General features: G+C 40.2%; 1 long non-coding RNA gene across 1 annotated transcript in view; it reads left to right on the forward strand.

Annotated features, from left to right (window-relative positions):
* The window catches only part of LOC120406048, a 30,562-nt gene extending 9,042 nt beyond the window's left edge, over nt 1-21,520 (forward strand). Inside the window, exon 3 of the long non-coding RNA XR_005599054.1 lies at nt 21,296-21,520. This is a non-coding gene — a long non-coding RNA (uncharacterized LOC120406048). The remainder of the gene's footprint in view (nt 1-21,295) is intronic.
* The last annotated feature ends 867 nt before the right edge of the window (nt 21,521-22,387 follow it).

The raw sequence follows: 22,387 nt of genomic DNA on the forward strand, positions 1-22,387 counted from the left end.
ATTAATATTGTATGTGCTGGCCTGGACTCTTGGCTGAATCAAGCCTTTCCTAACTATATATTTAGGACAGTGCATGAGTGTCAGATTAACATTCACTTCCATTATCCATCCAGAATATATATATTAACACGTGGCATGTCTTACACGTGATGGCATGGCACACATTTGTCTCTGCTGATTCTATTTACCATTGTTGAACAAGACCATCTAGCAGGAAGCTAGTTCTAAATATATACAAAATTGCTTCAGGCCATAAAGTTATTTAGCTATTATATTTTGGTCTGAGTTTTACTAACGGAACTGTAGTAAAGGTGAGGCAGCACTACTGATGTTCTACACCCTTATTTTTTGGTATTCAATATTTCAGAAATTTGCCCCTTGGGCAGAATTTTTTCATTCTGAACTGAAAGATGACTTTTGGGGGAGCTGGCCATGTTGCTGTTTGACATCTTGAGCTATGGAATAAAAGTAAATTCTTAAAGCCCATTAACACAACAATAGCTTAACTAAATCTTTAGATTTTCAGACTTTTCATGATTGGGGGTGTGACACTTTCTCATGGCATCCAGGACCGTTTGTGACCTTGTTACCCTCCTGCCTTCAGCAAAAGAGAAACTTTCTGGTGCTAAACTGGATGTCAGCTCCCTGTCACCCAAGTCTATTAGCCACCCAAACAATCTCCTCAGAAACTCCGTCAGCCTTTACTCTGCTTTGTGGGTAACACTTCCCAAGCACCTCAGAAGCATCTCCCTGTAGTGTCCAGCCTCTGTCACTGGACACTCACAGTGATTATCAAGTCAGCTGTTCTAAAGAGCCAGTGTACACGCTTGATTCAATTGAGGATGCACACCTACTTAGTATGAAGGCACTGAGATAAATTTATAATAAAAAGAGTAAATTTATTAACAAAGAACAGAGATTCAAAGATGTAGTGAGCATGGATAATGAGAAGCAAAAGATAACATGTTTCTACAAAACTAAGTCTTAACTCTAGCAAGTTAATCTTATCTAAAGTAGTTCCTCATTTAAAACCTTTTCTGTTGTGCTTGCAGGTTTTCATTCATACCATGATCCAGATTTTTCATGATTCCCCTACACTCTACCTGCAAGGAGATTTCTTAGAAAGAAACCCTTTGTTATCGATTTCTCCCTTCTTATAGCCATTAAACCTTTAAAATGTATCCTTTTGAAGTGTACTCCTGGATAAGACCTCCCCCCCCATGCTGCCTTCACATTTTCCCCTCCCCTGGTTAATTTGTTCTTCCTGTTTACTTCACTTGCAGATGTAACTCCTATTGTATTTGGCTCACAATACTTAATTTACATAAGAGACAGGGATAGCTGAATAGAGGTGCTTTTGTCTGCCATAAGACCTGTTTGTCCACTCTGCCTTGTTACAGATTTTAAAGCATAATATCAATAGGTATACATAATTCCTCATCTAGTATTAATACTTATATTTCACAGTAATATAATGACCAGTCTGTCACTAGCTTTCATTTGATTTGGTATCTTCACAGATAAATACTATGACAGCAATGTGTTAGGTGCAGTGAGTTTGTCAGTCCTGATGAGTTGCTGGTGCAGAGTAGTGAACCACCAATGGGCCTCTGTGTCACAGGAGGGCGTGTGCCTTTAATATATTGGGAGAAATTTAACTTAGAAATAGTATCAGTACTGCACTGGTAAAGAGTTCAGGCAGTAATTCAGGGCCTTTGATCCCTAATGCCCAACCCATCAGACCCAGAGGGACTTGCCTAGGGCATTGTGGCAGGGTAGGAGTAAAACCCCCTTTAAAGCCCTGCCAAAATGCTGGCTGCAGCCTGCTCTCTGGCCAGGCTGCCAGGTGTAGAGATGCAGGTACTCAGCAGGGAGCCCAGCTGAAAGCCCTAAGGAGGGCTGGCTCAGAGGAACATACTGAGCTAACTAGTGACAGCTGGGCTAGAGCAGGAGAGGGCTATAAAAGCCCTGGGCAAACCTCAGTGAGGAGGCTAGCCTGGGAGGAGATAGGAGGGCAGTATCTTGGTCTCCTTGCCAACAAGGAAGCCTCAAGGGCCAGGAGACCCTGGGGAGGGTCTATGGGGCACTAACTGTTGGGGGATCTGGGAACTGCACAAGCACTGTAAATAAAGACCCTGGGGTGATCCAATAAAAAGAGAGGTGGAAGACTCTTTATAATACTAGCCTAAACACAGGGTGCAGGCCCAAAAGTGGGAGAGCCTGCACAGGACCCTGTGACAGGCACCAACCCCAATTACTTCCTCTCTGATATGGGGAACAGCAAGAACTGGAAGGGGCTTTTATAATTTGCTGACATCATCCCTCTCTTGATTTAAGAGTTAGTCTGGATTCCCCACACCTTACCCTTAGTTTCTGTATTGCCATCGCTTATTAGTCTCCGTTCACCCCACCCCTTTTCAACCACTGCAAACCCTCAATTCCTTTCTTCCTGATCATTATGCTACTTGTCTCCTTTGCCTATCCATAGTTTCTCTTTGTCCAGTGTCTCTTCTTACTCCACCAGTCCCTTGGCAGTTCCACCCAAGTGCCTTCTAAAACCATTTTTTTGGTAACATGAATAAAACAAATATATCAACCCCCCCCAAAGCAAACCAAACAATAGAGCCAGCATACCATGTGCCTACCATCACTCACATCAGTTTTCATGAAAGGTGTATCTGTTCCCATTACCCTTCATCTATTTTGTCTTTTTAAGATCATTGATGCAGGGATTACATTTTCCTGTGTGTTTGTATAAGTACCTACTATAATGGGGCCCTGAGCCTCATTGGGGCCTTTGGGCTCTACCACGATAAATATAAAGGATTTTTACACCTTTGAAGAGACACACACCCAAAGCCTGAAGAAATCATTATGTGGAATATTATGTTTGTGAAGTTACACACATGTATGTGTACAGAACTCCAGCAATTGTTTCACTCCCCAAAGATCACTTGGTAAAATTTCAGCTGTAGCTGCTCTAGAAACTGGGAGAGATTTTTTTATGAGATGACACTATTTTTTTTTATTACCCCTGGGAGCTGGTAATTAGTGTTAGTTTTTTTGCTTCAAGATAAATATGGGATTCTGGTCTTGTATGAATATTTTGACTTTATTAGATTAAGCTTTAGTTTGCAGGACCAATTCAGCTGACCCAACTCAATTAGCTGATTTGAGACTACACTCAATAAAGGCAAATAATGTCCATGTGATTTCTCTCATAAAAGTTTAATGTTGTGTATAATTAGAGGAGACTGAGTGCTTCCTTTATTGCAGCAAGGTCTTCCCACCCATAGATTCTGACAGCCCTAACATGTTGCCGACAAAATGAATCTAGACCCAATTAAACATGTACACAGAGATTTAAACCATCTCTCCTCTGAACCCCTCTTCTCTTCTTCTCTTCCCCCAAAACATACACACAGAAGGGGAGGCAGAGAAACAAGGAACTTCAGAAGGGTCACCTAGCTTTTGTCCCTTCAGGGTTTTGGAAGAGATGGAGCAGGCAGGGAGAGCAGTAAATGCCGTGGATCCTGGATCTATGGTTAACAGAATCCTGTGATGTGCAGAAGCAGGAAGGTGGCCCCCCTAGAATGGCTGCATTTCTGTGCTTCTGCTGCAAAGCTTCTTCCTTTAATACAGTGGTTCCCAAACTTTTTAACAACTTGTGAACCCCTTTCACTAAAATGTCAAGTCTTGCGAACCCCTTCCTAAAAATGAATATTTCCAGGGGTTTTCTCCTTTACCTGAGTATAAATTATAAAAGCAGTGATCTTGGAAATATAAAATTTGTTTTTATGACATGCTTATTACACACTATTTATTATTATTTATCATTACAGTATTTTTATTACATTATGAAAATGGCAACACTCTACAAGATCTCACTTTTGTAGCTTGTATCACTTTGAATAAGCCTGTTATAAGACTAGGCTCCTATGTTTCAGACAGCACTGTGTTAAAGCACACCAGCAGACCTTTGTTACATGAGCTAAAGGATTAATTACAATATCTGGCAGCAGGAGTAGGCTATTATTCTATGTGGACCTTCCGACAGAGGATATACAATAGAGGATATACAACAGGACTTGCCCTGTTTTATGGACAGCATACAGATTTGTGAGGTTCTTTCTGAGAGGCAGTGTGGCTAAATGGATGAGCCTTGGATCTATCATAGTAGAGATCTGGTTTCTGATATCAGCTGGTGTAACCTGTCAGTAGGCCTTACTTAGCAGATGTTAATAACCCCAATTACTAATAAAAGTATAACCTACAACTCATGGACCTTGTCCCTTGCAAAACTGAAATATGTGCAGAAACATTATGTAAGTGCTGCACTAAGTTGCAATGTGCTATCCTGTTTCTATATTGGCAGCACCAAACAAAATGGCCTTAAAAATGCCTTATCCAGTCACAGGAGGATCTCCTCAGCATACAGTGAGCCTTTAGTGCAGGGGAGCCACACTGGCGGCCATCCAATGCCTATCTCTCTGCTGCCAAGGTAGGAAGTGTGGCTAGGGGTTTCTTATGACCTAGTGCTCCCCAGCTGCCATTTTGTTCTCATGGGGCAGCTGGTGTGAATGAAAGCAGGGTCAGGTTGCTCTGTTATTCCATGAACTAGCCCAGCACACAGCTGGCCAGAATTGCAAGTGTGCAAAGGCCATGTCTGAACAAGCACTCCAGAGCTGTAGTAGTCCGCCATGGCAACAGGGACAAGTGCTGCAGGAAGTGCGGCTACTCCAATAAGACCCTGCCCCATGTCCTGTGTGGATGCCAGCACCACTCCGGAGCCTGACGGCACTGCCACAACGCCATCCAGAACCAGCTGGTGAAAGCCATCCTGCCATCCCTGGGGAAGAACACCATCAACTCCACTATCCCTGGAATGGACAGCCAACTGTGACCCGACATCTTCATGACCAATGTGGAAAAAAAGAAGGTCCTCATGGTGGACGTTATGGTGCCATTCGAAAACAGGTCACCGGCCTTCCACCAGGCCCGAGCTCGGAAGGTGCTGAAATACACCCCGCTGGCTGACACCCTGAGAGCCCAGGGCTATGAGGTCCATATCCATGCCCTGATCGTGGGAGCCCTGGGCTTATGGGCTCCCCACAACGAGCCGGTGCTGAGAGTGTGCAGTGTCGGTCGACACTATGCCTGGCTCATGAGACAGCTCATGGTATCCGACACCATCAGGTGGTCCAGAGACATATACACAGAGCACATCACGGGACAGCGTCAGTACCAGGTCGAGTAATCATGATCGTTGGTCAGGGAGATAACCCACTTCTTTCCTTCCCTGATGAACCAAGGGACGCACCCCACCTATGTACTTATTCACTACACCATCATTGACTTGGATTCTAAATACATTTTATGGGTGGCGTACCTGAGATCACTTTATACACTGATGTTTTAAAAACTCCTGCACTCCAATCTGGGTCTACGCTGGTTATGTACTATGTATATATCTTATGAACCTTGTAACCAACACTTGTAATGCCTCATAACCCAAGCCTGACCCCAGATGTACAGTACCTTCCTTCTTAACTTGTGTAAATTTGATTTTAAACATTACCTTTAATAAAAAATTTAAATTTGTTCTCCTTGGCCATAGCTGAGAATAGGGGCCAGTTTTCCTAAATACCATGGTGCTGAATGTAGAATATAAACTCTGCAGGGACCTGTGGACCATACTGTGACCAGTAAAGGTATGTACAGCTCTCATCTCTGATTGCTAAAGGGTTTGTATTATTTAATCAGTGATGGCATGTGCTCTGGTTCTCACTTCCTGTAGTCGGGTCCACATGCTAGAGATAGTGGTATGCTGCAGACCAAATTGATCCTGAGGTTGGGCCTTTGCACAGTGAATTTTGTTACCAGACCACTGGGCTTTGACACACTAGGTTAGTGTAAAACCATTTTTTATCTTAAATGTTATTTGGTTGTTTTTCAATTGTGAAATCTGAGGAGTGAGAAGCTAAGAAAACAAAACTCCCAAACTTGATAACAACATTGTCTCCAAGCAGCAATTAAAAAGAAAATGTGTTTTGTCTCTTATTTGCTGTTTGCAAAAAAACTAACACCTTTTGAAAATCAATGTTTTCTCCATTACAGTAAAGCTTGTCTCCAGAGAATAGTGTAAATTGTTTTGATCTCTGTCAATTAGCACTGTTGATAAGTGCCATTGATCAGCTAAATAGCTTTGTTTGAACAACAAATATTTCCACTTTGTGGAAGATACCTGTTGTCTTTATATTGATGTACCCTATTGTAGTAAATTGCAAATAGGGTTTTTTTTTTTTTTGGGTACAGAATAACCTTACTTAATGCCAGTTTCATGAAAGACTATCACAGAAGAAAAATGTGCAGAATTAAAAGTTTGCTGTACAATGTAATACATAGTAAAGTATTTTTCTAGATTTGGTGATTTACTTTTAGCTTCAGAGCCTCACAAGAATAGTACACTGATGTGCAGTGACTATTCATTCTGAGTTAGTGATATAAGTACGGTAAATAAAATTTCCAACCCACTGTGGGTTGGACCTGCTCCTATATGCATGTGGATGCTCACATACACATACTGAAATTCCATCCCGTGATGTATAGGAAGTCAGACTAGCTGATCCTTTCTGACTGTAGAGACTATGACTCTATGAAGAAAAGGGAACAAAAATACATATGATAACCTTTGAAATGTTTTGAACCTTTCATATATTTATAATTGTAATGATAGAGAGAACAGAGAAGGAGAAACACAAGATGGGGTAAATATAAAGCTTTTATCAGCATGAGTTTGGAACGGCTGTATCTCTATTTCATTACAGATAAATCATATATCATTATAGTAGTTTCTGATATATTGTCAGGACCTTAGCCATGCATGTGACCAGAATACAGTCTGTCAGAACTTCTATACACAAAGCGAATATTAAACAGAGCACTGGCCGTTCATCTTCTCTATGTACAGCAACTCCTCTAAATTACTTAAGGTCCTCAGCCTTGATCTTGCATTGAAAATTGGGTAAATGCAGGAAGTCAATGGGCTCCCTATGGGCACAGGGGTCTTCCTCTACCCAGGTAGTTCTCATTTCAGGGTTGGGGCAAACTTCTTTTTTGCTTGGGTGGGTTTTTGTTTTTTGTGAGTCCAAAAAGAAGAAATTATTTTGTGGGAAGGAAGCTTAAAAACCATGTCCTGTGAGCTGTTAAATAAATAAGACATGATTCATTCTAACGACATTTTTAGGTAGTTTCTGTTCAAATGGAGGAAAAGAAAACAAGAAATTTTTTAAATTTAGTTTCTTTGAAAAAGTATTATTGCTTCGGTGGAATACTGCAGCCATAGCAACAGAGACAGATGCCAACAACATCTTTGCCCACTTCAGCCTGGCTCATCACCACTGCACTGCATTGTTGAGAATTCCGAGAGTCATGAGACAGTAAAATACATATTCTCAAGAGACTGAAAGGAAAATGCTCCACAAATGCCAAGCTGGAACTTGGCACTGTGGTTGCTCTTCAAATGAATGGCACTGTAGGTAATAAACAAGCAAAGCGAGTGAGCTTAAAAATCTAAATACTCTCTTGAGAGGAGATAGTTTTTGTTCACTGTTCCCAGGAACTGCTATCAAAAAACTAAGATCATTGATTTTTATCACGAATGACTTACGATTATGGATGTGTGGTTAGAATAGGAATGTAGATTCTGCAGTACAAAGCACTGCATTCTCTAATGCCTCTTCTGAGGTTTTATTTACACTTATTTAAAGAAGCATCCTGGTATATTAGACAGTGTCACATTTGTTAAACTAGCTGGTATAGATTTTTTTTTAAAACATATTAATCCAATAGTCTTTCTGTTTTATCATATCCTTAGATAACTCTCATGTAGCAGTGACTGATATATGCCATTTCTGCTTCTGTGTGTTTGAAAGGAAAATTCATACATAAAAAAAGTTATGGATTTTCTACTTGAAATGGATCATATTAAAGAGATTGTCTTCCTCTTTCCGGCCCCTGATTGTTATAGAGAGAACATTAAAAATAAGCAAACACATAGTGCAGTGTTCTGTCTACCAGCTGGCAGCCTGACAATAGAGCAAACTAAGCAGGGTCTCCCATCCGGTGGATGAACTTTGCTGTGTTCTACTTCCTGCATATTATAATTCAGAGACACCATCACAGTCAATAAGCTTCAGCTCTCTACTGCTGGGTAGTCAGGTTGTTTGGATATCTGTAACCAGGCCTGGTGGCCTTGATGTCTTTTGACAGTCCCTGTGTGCAAAGTGACCAGCCAGCTTCCTAGCAGCACCATTTTGGGAGGAGATCCCAGTCCCTCTTCCTCCTGACCTGAGCATTCACAATATTACTTCACTCCGGAGTTAGGACTCATTTCCTCTGAGATCAGAGTTTAGTTTATTTTTCTACCTCAGCAGCAGACAAAAAGAGGCTAAACCAGATTTAGTCATCACATCCAATTCCATTTATTTAAAGTAAAAGCAAAGGTTATTAGCAGAAAACAGAAAATAAGGTGGAAATCACAAAATAAACAACGTTTAATCCTTACATTGTTATTACTAGCCATAAGCAGGGGCGGCTCCAGGCCCCAGCACGCCAAGCATGTGCTTGGGGCGGCATGCCGGGGGGGGGCGCTCTGCCGGTTTCCGGGAGGGCGGCAGGCGGCTCCAGTGGACCTCCCGCAGGCATGCCTGCGGAGGGTCTGCTGGTCCTGCGGCTTTGGTGGAGCATCCGCAGGCATGACTGCGAGAGGTCCACCGGAGCCGCGGGACCAGCGGACCCTCCGCAGGCACGTCTGCAGGAGGTCCACCAGAGCCGCGGGACCGGCGACCGGCAGAGCACCCCCTGCGGCGTGCCGCCGTGCTTGGGGCGGCGAAATTGCTAGAGCCGCCCCTGGCCATAAGCAATGCCAGGTGGGCACAAACTCTAACTTACGACACATGACATGGAACTATTACCTAAAGGCTACTAGAACAAAGTGTCTCTTCCAGCCTGAATGCTCTGGGTTCCTTCCAAACTCTAGTGCTAATGACTCTGTGATACTGGGGCCTGAACTATCTCCTGCCCCCAAAGAACTCTGAGAAAAAGTTTTGTCTTTTTTCCTTTTTCTGACATTTATTTTCCACTTGAGGGAGATCAGGCTGGATGGATAGGCCCTGATAACAAAGCAGTTAAACACAGAATTTAAGTTTAAATATGTGAGCAGTCCCATTTTGCTATACTGCACATGCGTTCCCAGTGTTTACCATTGTTCTTATTTCCTGTTTCTTTGTTCCCCCATTACCTTTCTCTGTCCTTTAGTTTAAAAAATATAACTGCTGCTGCCTTCACTGTGTTCCAAAAACTGTGATATGTGAATTCAAAATGTGGGACAGGCTATTTATAAAATGATCCATTGCCATTAGAGAAATAAGATTATTAGAGGGCTGGTACATAATGTTACCCTGTAAAGAATTACATGCATCTAAATTCTCTGGACTGCTTTGACTCCTAAACAAATAACATATCAAATATATACATTGGGCACCTGTAACAGAGTGTCAAGTATCAGAGGGGTAGCTGTGTTAGTCTGGTTCTGTAGAAGCAGCAAAGAATCCTGTGGCACCTTATAGACTAACAGACGTTTTGCAGCATGAGCTTGCATCCAAAGAAGTGGGTATTCACCCACGAAAGCTCATGCTGCAAAACATCTGTTAGTCTATAAGGTGCCACAGGATTCTTTGCTGCTGTAACAGAGTGCTGAGCAATAGCACTTGAGCCAACACTCTGGTCACTTTTAGTACTAATTAGGTGTCCCAGAGAAGGCCTCATTGGGCATGGTGGTACCTGATTACCAGGCCATCTTGGGGCTAGTGAGTCAATGAGTCAAATTAGCTCATTAACAGGGAAACTGTATAAAAGGGCACAGGAAGGGAGACTGGCTAGCGAGTGTGACAAAGGGAGGCTGCTGAGTAGACTTTATCTCCCTCCCCCCACTTTTTTTTTGTGAAGAAGGGGTTAGAAGGTTAAGATACAGTGTAAAGGTGTGGAGACGCTGACATGTGTTGGTGGAGGAACTGTAAATAAAAGTCAGAGTGGCGTTTCCAAGCAAGAAGGTCTCAGAGCGGTCTGCGCTCATGGAAGAGGTCGGGGTGTGACATGCTGCCCCTATCACAATACCCTTCTATCAGTCAGCTTGCAGTCTTGGCCTCTTAAGAATATCGTGTTAGCTCATACTGGGTCAGACCGATGGTCCATCTAGCCCCAGTATCCTGTCATCTGAGAGTGGCCAATGTCAGCTGCTTCAGAGGGAATGAACAGAACAAGGCAATTTTGAATGCTCCATCTCCTGTTGTCCAGTTCCAGCTTCTGGCAGCATAGGTTTAGGGACACTATTTTACTTGGCACCCAGGTGAGAAAAGCACCCCTAGGTAGAGCTGGTTCCTTTAAAAAAAAAGTTTTGTGAAAATCATTTTTTTTTACTGTTTGAAATATCAAAATGTTAACAATTAAAAAAAATAATAAATTTCAACCAAAAATGGAAATTTTAGTCCATTCAAAGATGAGCTCTCTGAAGATTCCATGATGGTGGTCTCGGTCAACTGAAATGGGAAGCTATTATCACCAAAGCATTTAAAAGAATTTAGAAGAGAATCCTTTGTTAAAACAACACAAATCAACACTCCATAAGGTGCCCTGGGTGCTATTCTGTGAAGTGCTGACTGTTTCCTACTTTGAGTGAAGAAAATGAAAGTTGAAGATGTTCAGCATCTCTCAGGAGGCACTGAGCCCCATAATGGATCAGGCTTTAGTTTGGTGTCAGCTTTGCTCGTTATTAGCATTCTGTAATTGTTTAGTTTAAGTGTTTTCTTGCTGTTGCCTGGAAACATTTAGTAGGATGTCAGCACTGCAGCCTGATCTGGTTTAAGATTAGTTTAATTTTGTGCATATTCAGAGTTTTAAAAAATTTGATTATTTGAGATTTCTTACTTTGTTAGGCTTTCAGCATCTCATAACTAATTTTACCAGGACATCAACCTGGTAAATAAGCTCTTTTAGGAGGATCAACCTTTTGTCCTTGCTCCTGTATGCCTTGCTTAGGCAAAATTCCCCACTGAAATCAATGGCCTGAGTAAACAATACAGAATTAACTCTGTTGCTTGTCTTACAAGGTATTAGTTAGCTAAAGCTTTGCTCAGTAGCTGTCTAGGCTCTTGCAACATTTCACTCCTGTAGTCTTATTGGTATATGCATGGAAAGCTATGTTTTGCCAACAGATCTACTAAATGCATCCCTTAGCAAACAATACATCTTGACATGGCATATCTCCATTTATGCATTCCAAGGGTCTGATTCTAGAACAGTGGTTTTCAACCTTTTTTCATTTCCGGACCTGTAAAATTTTTCAAATGATGGTGCGGACCCCTTTTTAAATCTTAGATATAATCTGTGGACTTTCAGGGGTCTGCAGACCACAGGTTAAAGATCACCGTTCTCCTCGACTACAGGGTGCATTGCATCTCCCCATTAAAGTCTAAGGATATTAATGGTGTGCAGTATTTCCCAAAGGGGTGTCACTGCTGTGTAGTAATTGGGCTGTAAGATCCACCAGCCTTCTGGCCATTCCAGAGACCTACGGGTTATTCACATTACATGTGAAGATGCACATTTTTTAAAAGGGGCATGACTAAGTGAGAAAATGGACATGTTACTCCCTTAAAGAAAAGAATCTCAGCTGTATTTCTGACACACACATGGATTAATACTAGCTTATTTATGCATATAAGTGCTTCTAATGTGTAGAGATTTGTGTGGCTCCATAGCTGGGAATATCAATCAGAAATTCCTAAGCCTAAAATAGTACTACAGTACTAAAAATCATTTGACTATATCAAATTCTCTGCTGGATTTCTGTTCCTGGTATCTGCCAATTACTATTTTACATATGGGACAGATATAAACATGCCCGTCTCTCATCCAAATATTGTACAACATCATTTATGGATGAAGGAATGACAGTAACCTGTGCAATGCAGAAGGTTCATCCAGCAATAGGTTACGTACCACTAAACAGTGTTAGAGCATCATATTCCAACATCACACAAGGCAAATATTTTCTACCAATGTGAGAGTTTCTGTGCTCCTGTGACATATGGCAGACCTGCCAGTGAAGTGATAGCTCTGTCTCAAGGAAGGTAATTCTCAAATTGTGTTAACACTTTGAACAACAGTCCAGACTGTCATAGAACATGTAAACTCCACTGTCTTCACCAGACACACTGCAGTGACACAGCTGTATCAGTACAGCTGTGCCGTTGTACATGTAGACCAGGGGTAGGTAACCTATGGCACGGGTGCCGAAGGCGGCATGCAAGCTGATTTTCAGTGGCACTCACACTGCCCAGCTCTTGGCCACCAGTCCGGGGGGGCTCTGCATTTTAATTTAATTTTAAATGAAGCTTCTTAAACATTTTAAAAACCTTATTTACTTTACATACAACAATAGTTTAGTTACATATTTTAGACTCCTAGAAAGAGACCTTCTAAAAACGTTAAAATGTATGACTGGCATGCGAAACCTTAAATGAGAGTGAATAAATGAAGTCTCGGCACACCGCTTCTGAAAGGTTGCTGACCCCTGCTGTAGACGTAGCCTAAGTGTTGGCACAGTTGGGGGCTTCATGTTGACCTCCTGCTCTCCCACAAATCTTTACAAAAAATAAGGGCTGGCATGACAAAAAGAACAAGAAAAGTCATTCCCAGTTTCTTAAATTATGAGTGAAATAGACAGGATTGTGGTTGATTATTTTTAGCAATATTTCTTTGCCTGTAGTGTTCATAGTCCTTTTAGGAAAGAGTTCTGTGCAGACCAAACTTAATAGCTCAAAGACTTCTGTTCCCAAGGTGGAGAAATGTTACAGACTGGCAGGTTGATTTAACAAATGTGCTTAATCTTGAAAGGCTAAATTTCTATTAGAATGATAAACAAGTGTTTAAAGAGATACAGTCCAATTTATAAGGGATGATTAATGAGTTTGAGTATCTTCCTTTTCTGTGGTCAGAAATAGTAAGTTTTTCTATTTATTCAATTTGCATATACACTTCTACCCTGATAGAATGCGACCCGGTATAACACAAATTTGGATATAATGCAGTAAAGCAGGGCTCGGGGAGGGAAGGTGGGGGGTGGGGCTGCGCACTCCAGCGGATCAAAGCAAGTTCAATATAACGCAGTTTCACCTATAAAGCGGTAAGATTTTTTGGCTCCCGAGGACAGTATTATATCGGGATAGAGGTGTACTAAGTTTGATGTTATTACATTTTATTGTCATACATTTTATTTTGGTAAATGGTAAATAAACTGGTAATTTGGTAAATTAACTTCATTTTTTTGTTTTAAAGATTGATTCAAGTTTAATGACAATCTACTGACTCTTGCATTATCCAATGGATTCATGGGTCAGCTTCTAGCATAGCAGTCTGGCTTGGTCTGAATCCTGGAACTGTACAGTTAAATACAGCATACTGGCACTCAAGCCTTGTATTTATGAAAGACAGTTTACTTTGTGAGCTTGTGAAAGGCATACTTAGGACTGGAGTATTTTGAACATAAGGTTCATTACAGTCATTAAAGCTCATTTCTTCCCAGGGCTCATCATCCAAGAGGTAACAGCTGAATGACCCTCAAATGCCTAAAGAAAGTGGAGAGATCTGGGGGAAGATAGAGGAGAAAAAAAAGACAAGAGTGCAGAGGAAATGAAACCAAAGAGGAATCAGTATTTTTAGCTGACTTAAATATAGATCAGATTATTATAGGCATTAGTGGAGGTGGAGAGATAGGAACATCTGATGTCCTCTAGTGTGACAGGAAAACAGAATATGGTCCTAGTCTGCAGAGAGAGTGTAAAAATGGCATTAGGGTTTTCTATATTCCACATTCATAATCTGTCTGGGACTTCCATGTGCATTTTTCTCACTATACAGATCAAATGTGGTTTTTTTACCTGCCGGCACTCCAAACCCAACTGAGACTGAAATTTAACTGAAAAAAAAAAAGAGAAAATTTCTGATTGAGACCCCTTTAAATAGTGTGTCTAAAGTTTAATTTTTAAAACATTCTATTTTAAAATACTTCAATATGTTTTTCTGCTTCCCTGCTGATGTACAAGGACGTAAGAACTGCCATACTTGGTCAGACTAATGGTATATTTAGCCGAGTAGCCTGTCTCTGATAGTGGCCAGTACCAGAGCTGCAGGGGCAGTGTACAGAATGGGGTAGTTGGAGTGACCCATCTCTTGTCTTCCCCTCCTGTGTCCTGACAGTCAGAGATTTATAGTCATTCTGCGCACAGGATTGCATCCCTGACCATTTTGGCTAATAGCCATTGACGGACCTATCCTTCATGAACGTATCCAGTTCTTTTTTCAACCCCTTTGTACTTTTGGCCTTTACAACATCCCATGGCAAAGAGTTCCACAGGTTAATTATGCATTGTGTGAAAAAGTATTTCCTCTTGTTTGTATTAAACCTGCTGCCTATTAATTTCATTGGGTGACCCCCTAGTTCTTGTGTTATGTGAATGGGGTAAATACCATTTTCCTATTCACTTTCTCCACACCAGTCATAGTTTTATAAACCTCTACCAATCTCCCATTAGTCATCTCCTTTCTAAGCTGAACAGCCCTAATCTTTTTAGGTTCTCATCATATGGAAGCTGTTCTATGTCCTTGATCAACTTTGTTGCACATTTCTGAACCTTTTCTCATCCCACCATATCCTTTTTAAAATGGGGTGATGAAACCTGGACGCAGTATTCAAGGGTTAGGTTGCCCAAGGATTTATATAGTGGCATTATCTTATTTTCTGTCTTGTTCTTGATAGTTCCTAACATTCAGTTAGCCTTTTTGACCACTGCTGTATGTTGAGCAGAAATTTTCAGAGAACTATCCATGGGGATTCCAAGATCTCTCTTTTGAGTAGTAACAGCTAATTTAAAGCACATTTTATATGTGTAGTTGGGATTATTTTTTTCTAATGCATTTTACTTTGCACTTATCAATATTGAATTTCATCTGCCATTTTGTTGACCTCTCACCCAGTTTTGTGAGATTCCTTTGTAACTCTTCACAGTCAGTTTTTGGACTTTACTATCTTGAACAATTTTGTATCATCTGCAAACTTTGCCACTTCATTTTTCACTCCCTTTTCCAGATCATTTATGAATATGTGGAACAGCACTGGTCTCAGTATTATCCTTGGGGAACTCTGCTATTTACCACTTTCCATTGTGAAAACTGACCATTTATTCCTACCCTTAGTTTTAACCAGTTACTGATCCATATACTTGTGGACACCCTAAAAGAATTCTAATAGATTGGTGAGGGATGACTTCTCTTTATAAAACTGTGCTGATTCTTCTTCTTGTTTTATTTCCTTCATTCAGCTTCCAGGTCCACAGGACTAGCTTCTTTGCATGTAGCATTTCTAAGGTGCAATAGGACAATTCAACAATCCTTTTATTGCGAAGTTCCTTCTCAGCCATCTGATTTTGATAGGCCTTCTGGATGAGTGGGGGGAGGATGGAATTCCCATGCCTGGGTTCACAAGTTCAGAGCAAACATTTTCAAAGTTATAAAGCTAAACATGTAGTTTCTTATAGCATGGAATACAGATATTACAAGTAAGATTAATGCAGGTAGCCACTTACAAGCATTTCATAGAGTATAAACACTAAATACATTCTTATATGCCTAATACCTAATTTGAGCAAAACTAACATACAGTTGAACTGGTCAGGTCTCCAACTATGAGTTTGTTAGTTCTTAGTTAATGCCTGCATCCTTGGCCAGAGCTGGCACCTGCTTTGCCAGCATCACAGGCTGATCCTCCAAATGGAAGGGAGGTACATTCTCTAGATAAGGCCTTCTACTGTCTGCATCTGAAGTAGAAGCATACATCAGTGTAGCTAGCTTTCTGAACTTTTATCTTTACTTGATTTTTGCACTGTTGCTTATGGGCCTGATTCTTCCAAGCTGACTTTTCTTCATGAGTAGTGCTCTTGAAATTGGGGCTCCATGAATATGGATATGCCCATAAATAACTATGTTACAACAAATCAAAATGTGAAATTCCTGTTTTAAATTCCCAGTTGCATAGTAGTACATACTAACTAGTAAATAGGCTGAGACACTATTCCCAATATTCATACCTTTAAACATAATTGCCCTTTCCACTGAATTTATAAAGTTTGGGGTATACTTTGATGAAAAGCAAGTAAGTAGAGCTGGTTGAAACAAGCAAAATGTACAAGAATTTTGTGATATGTTAATTCCTGTGCAATGGAATGTGTTGTAGATATTCAAAACGTTGACTAACAATAGTCCAGCTCTAAAGTTAAGCATTTTAGGAGGTTTTATTTCGTTTCTTCACTTTGAGCATTTGACAGCACTTTGTGTACAGTCAGATCTAGTCCCTGTCTCAGCTTTTGTTTACCATGGAGCTCTCCTGTGCATGCTAGCCCCCAGGTCCTGCAAGAGAGCTGATGCTGTTTCAGTGGAAGGTCTCCTTTCCCTAAGACTCCTGTAGAGAGCCAGGGAGAAACAAGCTGGGGGACAGACACTAATACCCCTTTTCTTCATTCCTCAGATGCATGCATGGGCTAGGAAATAAGAAAGAAATACTTCGCTCCATAACATTCCTCTGCAGGGCTCAGAAAGGAGTTTAGAAGATAGACCTAACCCTAATGCTGCTATTGAAGAGGCAGTGTTCATAGGGGGAAGTGGCAGGACCAAACATATAAGGTGGTGCAGCTCCTGAGCTTCCCCAATTCTCCTTCATTGATAACAATGCAAAATGAACAGCTAAAGACACAAAAACTAACAGTAAGAATTTTGTTCAGGACATTAGAAGCAGGAAGCCTGCCAAACAGGCAGTAGAGCTACTAGATGACCAAAGTGTTAAAGGAGCATAAGACCATCGCAGAGAAGCTAACTGAATTCTTTGAATCAGTCTTCTCTGCGGAGGATGTGAAGGAGATACCCACATCAGAGCTAGCCTTTCAGGGTAGCAAAACTGAACTACTGTCCCACGTTGATGTGTCCATAGAAGAGGATCTAGAATAAATGGATAAATTAAACAGTAATACGTCACCCAGACCAGATGGTTTCACACAAGAGTTCTGAAGGAACACAAATATGAAATTGAAGAACTACTAACTGTAGTATGTAACCTACTGCTGAAACAAGCCTCTATACCAGATGACTGGAAGGTGGCTAATGTAACGCCGATTTTTAAGAGAGTTCTAGAGGTAATCCTGGCAATTACAGGCCAGTGAGCCTAACATCAGTACTGGGCAAATTGGTAGAAACTATAGTAAAGAACAGAATTATCAGACACATAGTCTTGCCTCTTTGGCTGAGAAGAAACTATCAAATTGTGGCTCTCAGCAGGTGGAGTGAATGTCTAATTGGCCTTTGACTCTTTCTTGCCTGTGATGGAGGTTCGCCCCATCACAGCATCGCTTCAAACTTCAGATACTGCTGTTTTGCAACAGTACCATAATTTTTCTGCTATTTTCACATCAGCAAACACACACTCAATATACTCTGTGCAAATTCTTTATTGAAACAGTGATCAATTTACAAGCTAGATCACATTTTTTGCCACTTTAGCGTGAACTGGTTTTTCTCTGTGATTTACGGCTGTAAAAATCTTAGAATTGACAGTTCTTAAAAGCAAAATACAGTAACTATGCTTCTGATCAGCAGAACACATTCATAGGTCTTTTACATTTGTTGTAACATTAAAAAAAAGAAAACTTCCAGAATTACTGAAATATAACTTGTAATTTAAAGCAAGCATTTTCTTTGCATCTAAGAAAGTTTCAGCAGTCCCACAAAGTATGATCGATACCAAGGAGACCAACACTTTAAATAGTGATTTGTCAGTATATTCTTGGTAACAAGTTTCAAGTCTCTGAATTTACCACTGGGTATTACCGCTTTTCTAAAAAGAGTTATTCTGAATCCGTATGTAGGTAACTTACTTTAGCAAAGCTGGCCAGGAAACCCTGATTATATGTTACAATACTTTCAGTTCTTGACATATAGGGATGACCATGAAGGGTGTAGCTGCATTAAGAACAAAAGATCCCCTTATTTCGTTCTAAAATTGGATTAGTCTGCATGATATGTTTAGAACATAATTTTGTCTGAACAGGGACTTTCCGCATTTTGAGTGTTGTATGGTGCCAAACACACGGATGCTTAACAAATAATAATAGTGTAAAAAGGTGTGCCTAGGCCAAATTATAGGTAATTTATCACTCCTATTCCCTTTAAGTGCTTAAGATGTGTGATGAAACTATCCTGGATATAAATTAAAGTTATGTAATAATGTAAATACTAGAAATATAATTATGGTCCATCAAAACATTTATACTAGCTATTTCCAAATGTTATTCTTTCATCATATTATGAAACACAGTTCATTTTAGATAGATTATGATTAAACTGGCTAGGAGGAAGAGGTGGAATGAGATCTTCAGCCCTTGTTTGCCACATCACTACTGCAAAAATGAGTGCTTAAAAGCATTTACTAAACATTATGCTTATAGGTGTAACACAATAGATCCAAAAAGATACTGAAGATTACTCAACCTATATGAAAACAGAGAGAAAATATTTAAAACAGAACTATTACAAACCTACATTTCCCCCAACCAAGTAACACATTAACTGTGACCAAACTATTAGATGCCCCCAAAAGTTACATTTACCTTTCAAACATTTTTATGGGTGCGTAGGGAAAGGAAGCCTTCAGATTACATTGATTGAACCAGCATCATCTGTGAACTTTAAGGTTTAATTGGGTGAAATCCTAGCTCCAGTGTCAAAACTCCTATTGACGTAAACGTAAATTCACTTATCTGAGCATCAGATCCAAGCAATTTAGCTAAGAATTGGTTCACTGTGCACTTTAAAGCCTGCGCTTCATTATTCACTTTGCATGGTCGAGCCCTTTGAAAAATACGTTAAATTTCCTTGAAGTATAGATTTTATTTTGAAATTTTGCTGGAGACCATGGGGTTATTTGGCCTCATACTATTATTGTAATTTATATTGCAGGAGCGCATAGGGGCCTTAATCAGGATCAGAACACCACTGTGCTAGACACTGTGGCCTGGATCCTCAAGGGATGTAGGCATCACAATGCCAAACATTCAGGTGCCTAAAAAAATCACTGGAATCCACAAAGCATGAATCAGGGCCTTGGCTCCCTATACAATGCACGGGGGATATAGGTGCTTAAGAATGGGATCCACAAAAGCCAGCATGCTAGGTGTGAGCTTCCTGAACTAGCCAATGGGAGATATACCCATTAGAGGGGTGTACCTTAGATGTTGAACTTCATGAAGGGGCATGGCTTAAGCCTGGACTGGAGGGAGGCACCTATCTCAGCTCGCAATCCACAACTGGGAACTTCTGTCTTGGAGGCAGGTAGCTTAGGTGCCTAACCTGTTTCTTTCAAAAATGTCTGTCTGCTGCCTAGCTCCAGACAGAACAACTGGAGGAGGAGACCTCCATCATAACCCATAGGCCAGCAGTGGTTAGGGTAAGATGTGGGAGACCAGGGTCAATTCCCACTGCTCCCTGAGAAGGAGAAGGGATTTGAATAGGGGTCTCCTACTTCTGTCATGAATGCCCTGATAACTAGGCTATAGAGTCAGTTCCTCCCCCAGTGGCCTAATTAATATTTAATACGAAGTGGAAAGCTTCACCAAGAGATTGAGACTCATATTGGAATAGCCCATAGCCCACTGAGATGGGTAACCTCTGTTCAAACCCCTTTTTCTCATCAGACACAGGGGGGAACTGAAATGGAATAGGCATTGCTCTTCCCATTGCCACCTGGTTTGAGGATTGCACTAGGGCTTAGGAGTGAGATGGGTGTCTGGATGCCTGCTAGAGCAGCAGTGTACATGCCCAGAGGCAGAAACTTAGGCCTGGTCGACACTGCTGCTTAAGTCAATGTCAGTTACATCGCGCTTCTCGGGGAGGTAGAGTTCTGAAATTGACAGGAGAGTGCTCTGCCATCAACTCATCACGTATTCACCAGATCCGCTAAACTGATGCAGCTGCATTGATTGCAGCAGTGCCGATTTAGCATGCGGTATACACAAGCCCTCAGGCTCTTAAGGAACTTTTAAATTAGGACTTTAGGTGCCTACAGGCAAGGTGGATTGATTTAAATCAAAGTGATTTAAATCACCAATTTTAATCATGGTTTAAATCACCAAGCAGGAAACCTTGAATTAAATAATTAATGTAAATCGTGTTTTGCATTTGTACTTTTCAATTATTTTCCAAAAGAAAAGTTGATTCTCGTTAGTTAGTACTATTAAAACATGTTATTTTCAACTAAATATAATCTTTGGTGCTTCTTTTTACTAACCAGTAGGATGTAATATATCTATACATATTTATTTAAATAAGTATATAGCTTAATTTACATTTATTCAGATTCTTAATTTTTAAATATTTTATCATGTTAGAAAATGGTGAATGATGCATCTCTTATTTACCAGATTATTTATTTTTACGTGTGATGTTATCAAGCTCTTTTTAGATGGAAATTCTAATTTAATTAAAAGTGCACTGAAACAGCTTTTTAACTTTTTTATTAAATAAAACTACTTTAAGAGTGCTGAATACACAAGAAAAAAGTTTATCAAAAATGTTTTGCATTTAAAACTGATTTATTAAACAAAGGAAATATTAACTGTAGTTAATGAATTGAACTGATTGTTTCTAGTCACCGTGCCCTTTGAGATTTTAGAACTAGTAGATCTCATTCTCTCACACCTAGTTTTTATTATTCAAGTAGGAGAGGGTAAACAAGCTTTCCTGCTTTTTCAACTCCCAATTAGCTTCTTAGCTTTGAATGAACTTGTCACTGAATTTAAGTAGCTGAATAAACTGAAATGAGGAAAATATTCTCTCTGCACTTGCAGAAGAGGCTACTGCTGTCAGAAGCTGGTTTAGTATTTCAACAAACTCTGGTTCCAGTAACTTCCACCAGTTCATGGGTACGGTTTTCTTGAAAACTTGGCAGCAAGTTTTAATAGCGTATAATAATTTTAGCCTTCAACATAGGTTGTCACTTTCAAATGTATTTTTAAATAGGTTTAGTTTTAAAAAATAAATCTGAATTTAATTTAAATACAAAATATCTAATTTAAATAAGTTTGATTTTTTTTTGGTTTCAAAATATTGATTTGTTTTATCTCTTTGCCTCCAGGGTTAGGTGGCAGCTCAGAGGGGATTTTGTAGATGGCAGTGGTGCTTAAAACTGGGGGTTTAGGAACCTAATCCCCATTGTGGCACCCATATGAACTCAAGAGATGACAAAACCGCAGTCCAGAGTTGCTCACAAACTAGAGGAGTAATCTCTTCCTAAATTTATAGCATTCTGCTATGAAGAACAGTGTGGCTCTTCCTGAGAAAATTACTTTCACTGAGCAACAGGCAAGTCACTTTATAGTATGAAACTATACTTTTTGCTAAACATTAAACAATTAGGAATATCAATATGTCTCTTTAATATAAATAATTAAGACAAATTAAAAGAACTCAGTGCACACTTCCACCCTTGCTTTATGTAAAATCTTCTTTTTGTTAACCAAGAGCAAATAATTGATTAAAACAAAAAGGATAAGAACATAAAACAAAAATGTACTTCAGACGAAGAGCTTACAGTGTGTTTCACTTGGTGAGCACTTTCACTCTCAACAGGTCATGATAAACATCTTTCTAACACATTCCTGTCTCTTCTTCTGCACAGTATTTGTTTCATGTAACTACAATTAGTGATACATTTTGGGCCAAATTTTAAAGAGGCCTTGCCCCGGCATATTTCTGTTTGTGGAAGTGCATATTTAGATGTCGAATTACCTGACTACTGGATGCAGTCAAATAGCTAGGCATCTAAATGGCTACAACTTGCACATACAGTTGATAGCACCCTAAAAAAAAATTAGTCCAGTTGAGCCTCTTATTTTTTGTTTCATACCCATTGGTCATAAAAATGTAAGGAAAGGGACATTTACCATATTTTACAGGTGAGGGCAGGTGCATATCTTAGCTACTTCAGTGTATCTCAGTGGATTGTAACTGAACTGGGTCCTGAGGATACTCAGCACTCCATTCAGGGCCACCACCACCATTGTTATCCATTTCTGATGGCTGCAATTTCATCTTTGGTTCAAATTTGACCTTGTTTGCCCCCAACTATTTATGCGGTGAACACATCTGATCTCCTCCAAGCCAAACATCAGCACTGCTCAAATTATACTAGCTGTGACAGCTGTTGGGAAATGTCTGGATGGCCTGC

Source organism: Mauremys reevesii, linkage group 5 (genome assembly GCF_016161935.1).
Source record: "Mauremys reevesii isolate NIE-2019 linkage group 5, ASM1616193v1, whole genome shotgun sequence".
Classification (NCBI taxonomy): Eukaryota; Metazoa; Chordata; order Testudines; family Geoemydidae; genus Mauremys; species Mauremys reevesii.